Source organism: Tamandua tetradactyla, chromosome 20 (assembly GCF_023851605.1).
Source record: "Tamandua tetradactyla isolate mTamTet1 chromosome 20, mTamTet1.pri, whole genome shotgun sequence".
NCBI lineage: Eukaryota > Metazoa > Chordata > Mammalia > Pilosa > Myrmecophagidae > Tamandua > Tamandua tetradactyla.
In genome coordinates, this window is record NC_135346.1 from 54,172,583 (window position 1) to 54,181,814 (window position 9,232).

Here is a 9,232-nt window from a genome sequence, read left to right on the forward strand (position 1 = left end):
CTGGCCCGAAGCTTCTTGACTTCAGACCTCAGCCTCCATGGTTTTGCCTCTGAAGTTATTTTTCCTCCAGTGTGTCCCTTCTCTGAGCCCCCCAGTCCAGACTGGCAGCAGCTCTGTTTATACAGGTCCCACAGCACTCTCATTGGCTTTCTATGCAGTAGCCTCAGATCATGCCCATCAGACATAAGGAGTTTCCACAAATCCTTCCTGGATAACTCCACGTCCCATCTTGGCTTTCGCTGAAATGGCTGGCTGGTTCCATATTTAGTCAAATCCTCACATGGGGCACCATTCTTTGGTGGAAGCCCAGAATTTTCCAGAACATCAATTCCTGCTTTCTTAGTACCCAAGCATTCAGTTCTCAGCTTATCTCTTTCCTGTCGCATTTCACTGTAAGCTGTGAGGAGAAACCAGGCTGCACTTTCGACACTTAATTTGGAGATCTCTTCTGCTAAATACTCAAGTTCACGGCTTTTAAAATCAGACTTCCAACCAAAGCCCCTAGTCAGTTTTGCCAGATTATCTGCCATTTTAAAACAAGGCTCATCTTCCTTCCAGTCTATAATAACACACATCTCATTTCTGTCTAAGGCTTTATCAGAACTGTCTTTTGAGTCCACATTTCTACCAACAGTCTCTTCAGAGCATTCTAGGCCTTCTCTATCAAGCTTCTCACAACTCCTCCAGATTCTTCCCCTTATCCATTTAAAAAGCCGTTCCGACATGTGTTTGGTATTTGCAAACTGCAGCAGCACCCCACTCTCCAGTACCAAAATCTGCTCTAGTTTGCTAGCTGCCAGAATGCAACACACCAGAGACAGATTGGCTTTTAATAAAAGGAAACTTATTTCATTAGTTCTTCAGAGGAAAGGCAGCTAACTTTCAACTGAGGTTCTTTCTTACATGGGAAGGCCCAGGGTGATCTCTGCTGGTCTTCTCTCCAGGCCTCTGGGTTCCAACAACTTTCCCCATGGTGATTCCTTTCTGCATCTCCAAAGGCCTGGGCTGAGCTGCGAGTGCTGAGATGAGGTATGCTGAGCTGCTTGGGCTGTGCTACGTTGCTGCGCTCTCTCATTTAAGCACCAGCCAATTAAATCAAACATCATGCATTGCAGCAGGCATGCCTCTTAACCGACCGCAGATGTAATCAGCAACAGATGAGGTTCACGATCCATTGGCTCATGTCCACAGCAACAGAACTAGGTGCCTTCACCTGGCCAAGTTGACGACTGAATCTAAGCCACAGACACATAAGATTTGGAGTTGCTGTTCTACAGCTCTAGAAGTCAGCATTGCTACATCCAACTGAAAAAGAGATCAGGCTTCAATTAGAGATAAGAATGAAGCTGCTTAGGTTGGGACTAAGGTAAATCAGAATACAGAGGTAAGGAGGACATTGTCTGTTTTTTAGAACTTCACCTACTGTAAGAGACCAAAAGCAGAGAGGTTTATTTTGTCCAAAACCCAAATTTTCCATAGCACACAATCTAACTCAACCTATCTGGATGGCTCATTTTAACAACCCAAACACATGGATCCCAGGATGGAAATGAGAACTTGTAATTTTGTTTAGTTTAAGGTAATACCTAGATGCATCTCAGAGTAAGTTGGGCAGACATAATTAAAAAGAATTTGCAAAGTCCCTTAAGGAACTGGAGAAAAAATATGGAACTATTAAGCTTTACCACAGGAGAAACCCCTAATACTGTCTCAAGTATTAGGGACTCCTAAGTCAATAGACTAAGCCCTTGATCCATTGGGGCTTACTCGTGTGAAGCTTATTTCTGTGGCAGAGGAGATAAGCCTACCTATATTTATGCCTAAGAGTCATAGTTATACCTAAGAGTCACCTCCGGAAAACCTTTTTTGCTGCTCAGATGTGGCTTCTCTCTCTCTAAGCCCAAATCTTCAAGGAAAATCATTACCCTCCCATTATGTGGGACATGACATGCAGGGGTGAAAGTCTCTCTGGCAACGTGGGACATACCTCCCGGGGATGAGCCTGGCCCTGGCACCGTGGGATCAACAATGCCTTCCTGACCAAAAGGGGGAAAGAACTGTAACAAAATAAGGTATCAGTGGCTGAGAGAGATCAAATAGAGTTGAGAGGCTATTCTGGAGGCTACTCTTATGCAACCTTCAGCTAGATATTGCTAATTGCCATGGTTTGCCAAACCCAAACAAAACCATTCCTGCCAACCCTAAAGAACACCCAGGGCTCTATCTGAGATTCTGCAAAGGTTTCACCCAAGGATTACAGTTCAGAAACTTATAACCTCCAGATGGGTCCCTGGACCGGATAAGTCCTGAAACCCAGAGGGACCAAGCCTCTCCAGAACATCAACTAGTTGAATCCCCCTATCCCATATTGTCAACACCACTTTCCAACAGTAAAAAGTTAGAATGGGCAGAGCCCAGACACCCCTAAAGATTGGGAGACAGGAACTGCTTCTGGGTCAGCGTGGCCTCTGGGGCGAGGCAGGCGGGACTGGGACAGGGCTTGCGTGTGCAGCCCTGGCCATGCCACACTCACGCGTGGGGAGACGGTCCTGCGGGGGCACCAGCCTGAGACACTGGTCCCCAACTGCTCCTCCAGCAGAGACATTCGCTGGTTCTTTCTGCTGTCATCCTACAGGCACTGCGTCTTCCAAGAGAGAATTTTCCCAAATTCAAATCCCAGACCACCCAGCATTCCCCCAGCCACTAGAGCATTTCATGTGGCATTGGATTGTGTGACGTGAAAATGCTTATGTCGTTTTTCTCAACTATACAGGGTGTTTGGATTCTCACCATGGCCATCATACAGTTCCAATTATTTAAAGTTTGTACTTGCCCAACAACGGTATTCTCATTCCTAAACAGATGAATGTGCAAATCTGGCAGAGGAGGGAAATTAAGCAAAGGCCAAATAACTTTGCCAGCTACCATTGATTAAGCAGTTTCTAAGCAGACAGATGTTGAATAGTGGACTTTCCGGATGGAGAGGTATCCACAAATGTAAAGACTGAAGGAGGGAATGGGATGGTGGCAAATCAACAAAATGGTTGCTCAACAGCTGGAACCTGACTATTTTAAGGACATGACATTAATTATAAGGAAGATTCAGAAAATTGTTATTAAGAGAATCATTAAATCTTGCCATCCTGGATGGTAGAACAGGTTTCTCTAGTAGATTAGCAGCTACTCAAGATAGGCCTTTTATTCACTAATCTCCTGAATTAGGTGACTTAGATACAAGGCCAGAAAATACTAATGCCTGGGAGGATGAAGATGCAGCCTGGCAAGCAGAAGAAGTAGTGAGACAGCAGAAAATAGCAGACCGAGAAAAGAGAGCAGCAGGACAACAGAGGAAGAAAATGGGAAAGGAAGCCCAGCGACCCATGAAGAGGGAACCAAACAAAACTGGTAAGAAACTTTCAAAACAAATGATCTTCAGATGTCATAGTGCCAGAGGGAGAAATCTGAGCTCCAGGACCCAAGTAACATTTGTGTGGATGCAAGAGTATTTCCAGAAGATAAACACATTTTTTTATTTTAAAGCATTCATCAGGTCATCCAGGACACAGGAATTCTTCCAAAGTGTTTTGAACTTTTAATGCTTGACACGCAAAAAAGACATTAGATATTATTTTATTCAACTTCAAATATGAGACAGTTGATTGGTGTAGAGAAATAATTGCAAGTGGAATAAAGCAGTACCTTCAAGCTAGTGTTTCTAGCCAAATAAATGAGTGTAAATAAGTTTATGGTGGAAAAGAATTCTGCTATTATGCTTTCCTTCAATGTGCATAATGATAAAATAAATAATTTGAAATATCCTTTTGCTTCCATGGTTACCTGATCTAAATGAGACAAACTGTAGGAGTTTAAATCCCTTATTTTTGTTGTCAGAAACTAGTGTTTGCATACATTTTCTCCTATTAGAAAAGGTATTGCTTGTGTTTGGTACAACATTAAGCAATTTGACGATTTGGGGTTTTGTTCAAGAAAATGGCATTAAATGCAATAACTTTATTATTAAAAAAAAAAAGATTGGGAGACAGATCAAAAGAGAAGGAGGGGTTATAAGAGAGAAAAAAGGACTTAACAAATGAGTGTGCCTGCTGAATCATTATATTGTTATTTCTTTTAGTCTCCAGGGCTTTGGACCAGTTAGAAGGAAAAACCTAAAATTGCAACCCATACCAAACTCTGAAATCTGTTCTAGATAACTACTTGTTGCAAAGTACCTTGAAATGTAGTGCTTTTTTGTATGTATGTTTTATCTCACAATAAAATATGTTCTCAAAAAACTATCAGAGTTTAAAATCTGTTGGGGAGACAGATTTTTAGGCTGATAGGCTCTCTGATCTCCTGCTTTGCACATAGCTATAAATTATTTCCCTCTTTGAAACCCTGAGTCTGGGTAATGGTCATTTGAGCCCATCAGGAAGTGAGCTCACTGCTTTTTATCGGTATCATCAACACTGACTCACCAGGCACCTTCCCTACCAGGGTCTTTGCAACCCCCCCCTCCCCTCCCCCACTCCTTCTTCCCCTCTCCGCACCCCTTCCCCACCCCCTTCCATTAGTTAACTCCTAATGAAGCTTCTCATCTCACGGGCTTTGGCTGGCTCTGCCACGGGTCAGTACCTCAGCAAACACGGTCTTGCACCCTAAATTTTTCCTCCATAGATTTACATATTTGGAAGGGTATATGACTCACTTCTTTCCTCCCCGATCGATTCTATGTGTGACCAGAGCAGCCACCCAGAGTGTCTTGGACCCAGCGTGTCCCCAGTGCCTATCCCGGTGGCGGGTACTCAGTAGGCATTCAAGAAATATCTAGGGAATGAATGGCTGAATAAACGAATAAGAGCGGAGGTCAGGGTTCTTGCAGTCCTCGCTTTCGCACGCTGGCCGCCAGAGGGCGCCATAACCCGAGAAATCGCGCACCTGTGTCCCGGCCACGGGGTCTTCTCCTTCAGGGGCTGAGCCCGGAGCCTCCGGGAGAAGCGGGCGGGCGGCGTGACAGCGGGCACCCAGGCTCAGGGTCCCCATCTGCCAAGCCGGGTTGGAGAACCTGCTCAGAGCTGGCGGCTCCACCTCCTCCAGAACCCCGGGGGTGATGGCAAAAGCCCCAAGACTCGCTGCCGGCCCCTGCGTGTGGCCTCTGCCACGGTTCTCAAAGTGGGGTCCGCGGAGGGCGGCGGCGGCGCCACCTGGGCTCTTGCAGGATGTTCCGCAAAGGAAGGTGTTGGCAAACACAGTCCCCGGTGGGACCCCGAGGGAGGGGAGTGGGATATGGGGGCAGCTCCACAGGGGAGCCCTGGGCTGGCGCGGCCCACCAGGTGAAAAGCCCCATGTGTCAACGGACAGTCGCGGACAGTCGCGACAGCTGCAGCGCAGCGGGGGGGGGGGGGGGGGGGGGGCGGAGGTTCTCAGACCCACCCGCGAAGTGCGCAGAAAACACGAGTTCGGGGCGGGCCACAGTGTCTCAGCAGGCAGAGTTCTTGCCTGCCATCTGCCATGCAGGAGACCCGGGTTCAATTCCCGGTGCCTGCCCATGCAAAAAAAAAAAAAAACAAAAACAAAAAAAAAACACGTGCTCCCAGGCCCTTCCCCGGCACCCTCCGGGTTGGGCCTAGGTAGATGCCTGTGCAGAAGCCTCACCCAGCCATTCGTTCCCACCCTAAGGAGGAGCAGCTTTGGACCAGCCAGACCTAGGAGTGAATTCCAGCTCCGCTACTCACTGGTTCTGTGACCTGGTGCATATCCTGTCCCCTCTTAGACCTTTGGTTTCCTCCTTAAAGGAAGGAAGGTCCTTTAAAGGTCGGTCATAGTGAAATAAGGCAAGTAGTTTCAGAAATTGGAAGTGGCTTGGTAGATTTGAAGCAGGAAAACCAGATGGGGGGTCTGGGGGCAGCAGGAAATTAAAGGTGCAGAATGGTATTCTTGGAAATTTTGTCCCAGGGCCAAGGGGAGCCATGGAGGGGATTAGCCCGGGAGAGGGACCATCAGATCTGCATTTCACACATTGTGAGGGAGGTGCCGAGCTGGTGGGCTCAGGGTGCTGGCTCTGGGCTGGACTGCCCAACTCCAAATCACTACCCTACACCCCTACAGCTGCAGGACTTTGGTAACCAGCTTAACCTGTCAGTGCCTTAGTTTCCTCATCTGTCAAATGGGGATGATAAGAGGGTCATTGGTGAGAATTAAATGAGAGAATCCACATAAGGCACGTGGCTGAATTAACGTGTTCATCAGACAGACTAACCATAATCAACAACACCCAAGCTCCCTCATAGTGCCATAGCCTGTGGTGGCCAAAGGGAAGGCAACCAGCGAAGACAACGTCAGTGGCCTCAGAACAGTGTGACCTCCGCAGACACATATGGACACAGCCTCCTGGCCTTCCCCGGTTTCCTGGGGCAGGTAGGCGCGTGGGAACCGAGGCCCAGATGGGACCCGCGTCCCCTCTTCCGTGCCCGGCCGCGCCCTCCTCTGTGACCCAGCTTCCTGTGTGTGTGATGCCAGAGCTGCGGGGAGGAAATCAGCGCCCCGCCTGGGACTGCAGGGCAGGAATGTGGATGCATTGACGTCAAAATGTGTCCTAGTTCTGGGGAAGTCGGGATGGGAAGGGCTTCCTGCTGCACCGCCTTTGATCCCCAGCCTGAGCTGGGGGGCGAGAGCCCGGCCCATGGGAGTCCAGCCAGCTAGAACTTTCTGTGATGGATTCCACCAGGGTGAGCCCAGGGACTTGCCCTGGACAAATGGCCTCAATTTCCTTGTCTGTGAAATGGGGAATTAAAAAAAAGACATCACTCACTTATCGGATGGGTATTAAGCTTCTACTATGTGCTTGCACACAGTGTGTTCTTCAGCTCAGAGTGGGTCTTGCCTTCCAGGGGAATGCCAGCCCCTTTGGGACCTCAGCAGGGATGAGGTCCACCCTGGCTACCGTGGACTCCTTCTGTCAGGGTTCCCTGGCTGGTGGACACGGGGCAGGGGAGGCCCTGAAGCCAGCGGACCGAGGCCCAAGGCATTTCTGGAGGTGGCGGCCAGGAGATGTCCCAGCATTGGGCCTGTCACTTGGACTAAGCAATGATGACTCAGTTTCCCCAACTGTACTAGAGGCATGACACAACACCTGCTTCTCAGCCTCGAAGGGGCCTTAAGGCATGGCTGGTATGTGATTGGTGGGTGGGGTGGGGTGGGGAGTCCTCTGCAAAGCCGCTTGTCGGGTGCTTACTATGTGCTCAGGGTTTTGCATACTTTTAATACATTTGAGATAAATCCTTCCCTACATATTGGTATACTCAGGGAACCTTATCTTTTATAGTTTACAAATTTGCTCTTCAAAGAACTGGTGTCAGGGAATATTCCAAAGAAGGAGCATCCATCAGGAAAAGCTTCGTTAGCTGAGAGCTCTAACTTGTATTTTTGTCAGACAACATTGGTCTGCTCTAAAGAGATGTTACCATAGCTGTGATAGTTTTAGGTAGCTGTAATGCTTGTCTTTATCCTTTTTTACAAAAAAGTTTCTTTTAAAATTTTATTTTTCATTTTTTAATATTTTTATTGTGAAAAATATATACAAAAAAGCAATAAATTTCAAAGTACGTCATAACAAGTTGTTATAGAACAGATTTAAAAGTTTGGTAAGGGTTACAGCTCTACAACTTTAGGTTTTTCCCTACAGCTGCTCCAAGACACTGGAGATAAAAATAAATATTAACATAACAATTCAACAGTGTATATAATGATTTTATTCATTTGTTAAATCCTATCTGCTCTAACACCTCCTTCTCTTGTGATCTTTCTCCCAATCTTTAGGGGTATTTGGGCTCTGCCCATTTTAACTTTTTCGTTTTGGAAAGGGGTGTTGACAGTATGGGATGGGGGGTGGAACGAATTGATGTGCTTGCAGAGGCTGGCCCCTCTGGGTTTCAGGACTAATCTGGCCTACAAATTTACCTGGAGGTTGTAGATCTCTGGAAAGCATCTTAATGCGTAAAACTTCTGTGGAATCTCAGATAGAGCCCTAGGTATTCTTTAGTGTTAAGAGGAATGGTGTTAGTTGGAGTTTGGCAAACTGTGGCAATGAGCAATATCTAGCTGAAGGTTGCATGAGTAGCCTCCAGAATAGGTTCTCAACCTATTTGAACTCTCTTAGCCACTGATACCTTATTTTGCTGCATTTCTTTCCCCTTTTTGATCAGAAAGTCAATCCTATGGTGCCAGGGCCAGGCTCATTCCTGGGAGTCATGTCCCACATTGCCAGGGAGACTTTCACCCGTGGAAGTTATGTCCCATGTAGAAGGGAGGGTAATGATTTTCCTTGCAGAGTTGGGCTTAGAGAGAGAAAGGCCACATCTGAGCAACAAAAGAGGTTTCTGGAAGTAAGTCTCAGGTATAACTATAGCGCATATCTGTGTTCCTTAAAAACAATTTTATTCATACACCATACCATCCATCCAACATGTAAATCAATGGCTCTCGCTGTAATCATGGAGTTGTGCACTCATCACCACAATCAATTTAATAACACTTTCCTTCCTCCAAAATGAAAAATCCCATAGCCCTTATATTCCCTATTATTGACCCTCTATGTTTCACTTGCTTCTCACTTCAGCCTTCAGAGGGAGGGACTGTGGTTATTCCCATTTTACAGAAAGGTAAACTGAGGTTCAGAGAAGTAAAAAGGAGATTGGCCAAGACCTCAGAGCCAGAGAGCAGCAGAGGGTCCCCTGGACCAGTTCAGACCCCAGAACTGGAGGAGGCTGACCCGGACCATCTAACACTGGAGGGGGTGGGGTGGGGACTGTCCCCCCGATCTGGCTCATCACCTTTGGTCTCCAAAGGATCCAGCCCAGGGCCAGTCTCACTTCTGCCTGACCCAGCTCTCCACCCCCAAGGGCCTCAGTTTCCTGAGCTGTGACCTGGTGAATGCGCGCCTGTCCTGGGAGGGCTCTGAGGCTCTCAGCATGGGTTCCTGGGAGAGGGGAGGCAGCGAGGGTGACCGTGAGCAAGAATTCCTGGGAGCAGAAAGACACCTTCTCCCACCCTCCATTCCGTTCTGCCCTGTTCCCGCTGTGCCCTTCTCCAGGGCACTGCTCAGTCCTGTTCGGGGGCCGGAGAAACCCGGGTTGGAATGCAGACTTGCCTATTCTCCAGCTGCACGAGCTCTCCCTGAGAGACGTCACCTCGTCTGTATAAATGCACGAGGCTCAGATCAGGCACATTTCAAGGT

The 9,232-nt window shown here is 47.6% G+C and overlaps 1 pseudogene; it reads left to right on the forward strand.

The window, feature by feature from the left end:
- Positions 1 to 2,791: 2,791 nt before the first annotated feature.
- Positions 2,792 to 4,809, forward strand: LOC143664731 (receptor-binding cancer antigen expressed on SiSo cells pseudogene; annotated as a pseudogene).
- The last annotated feature ends 4,423 nt before the right edge of the window (positions 4,810 to 9,232 follow it).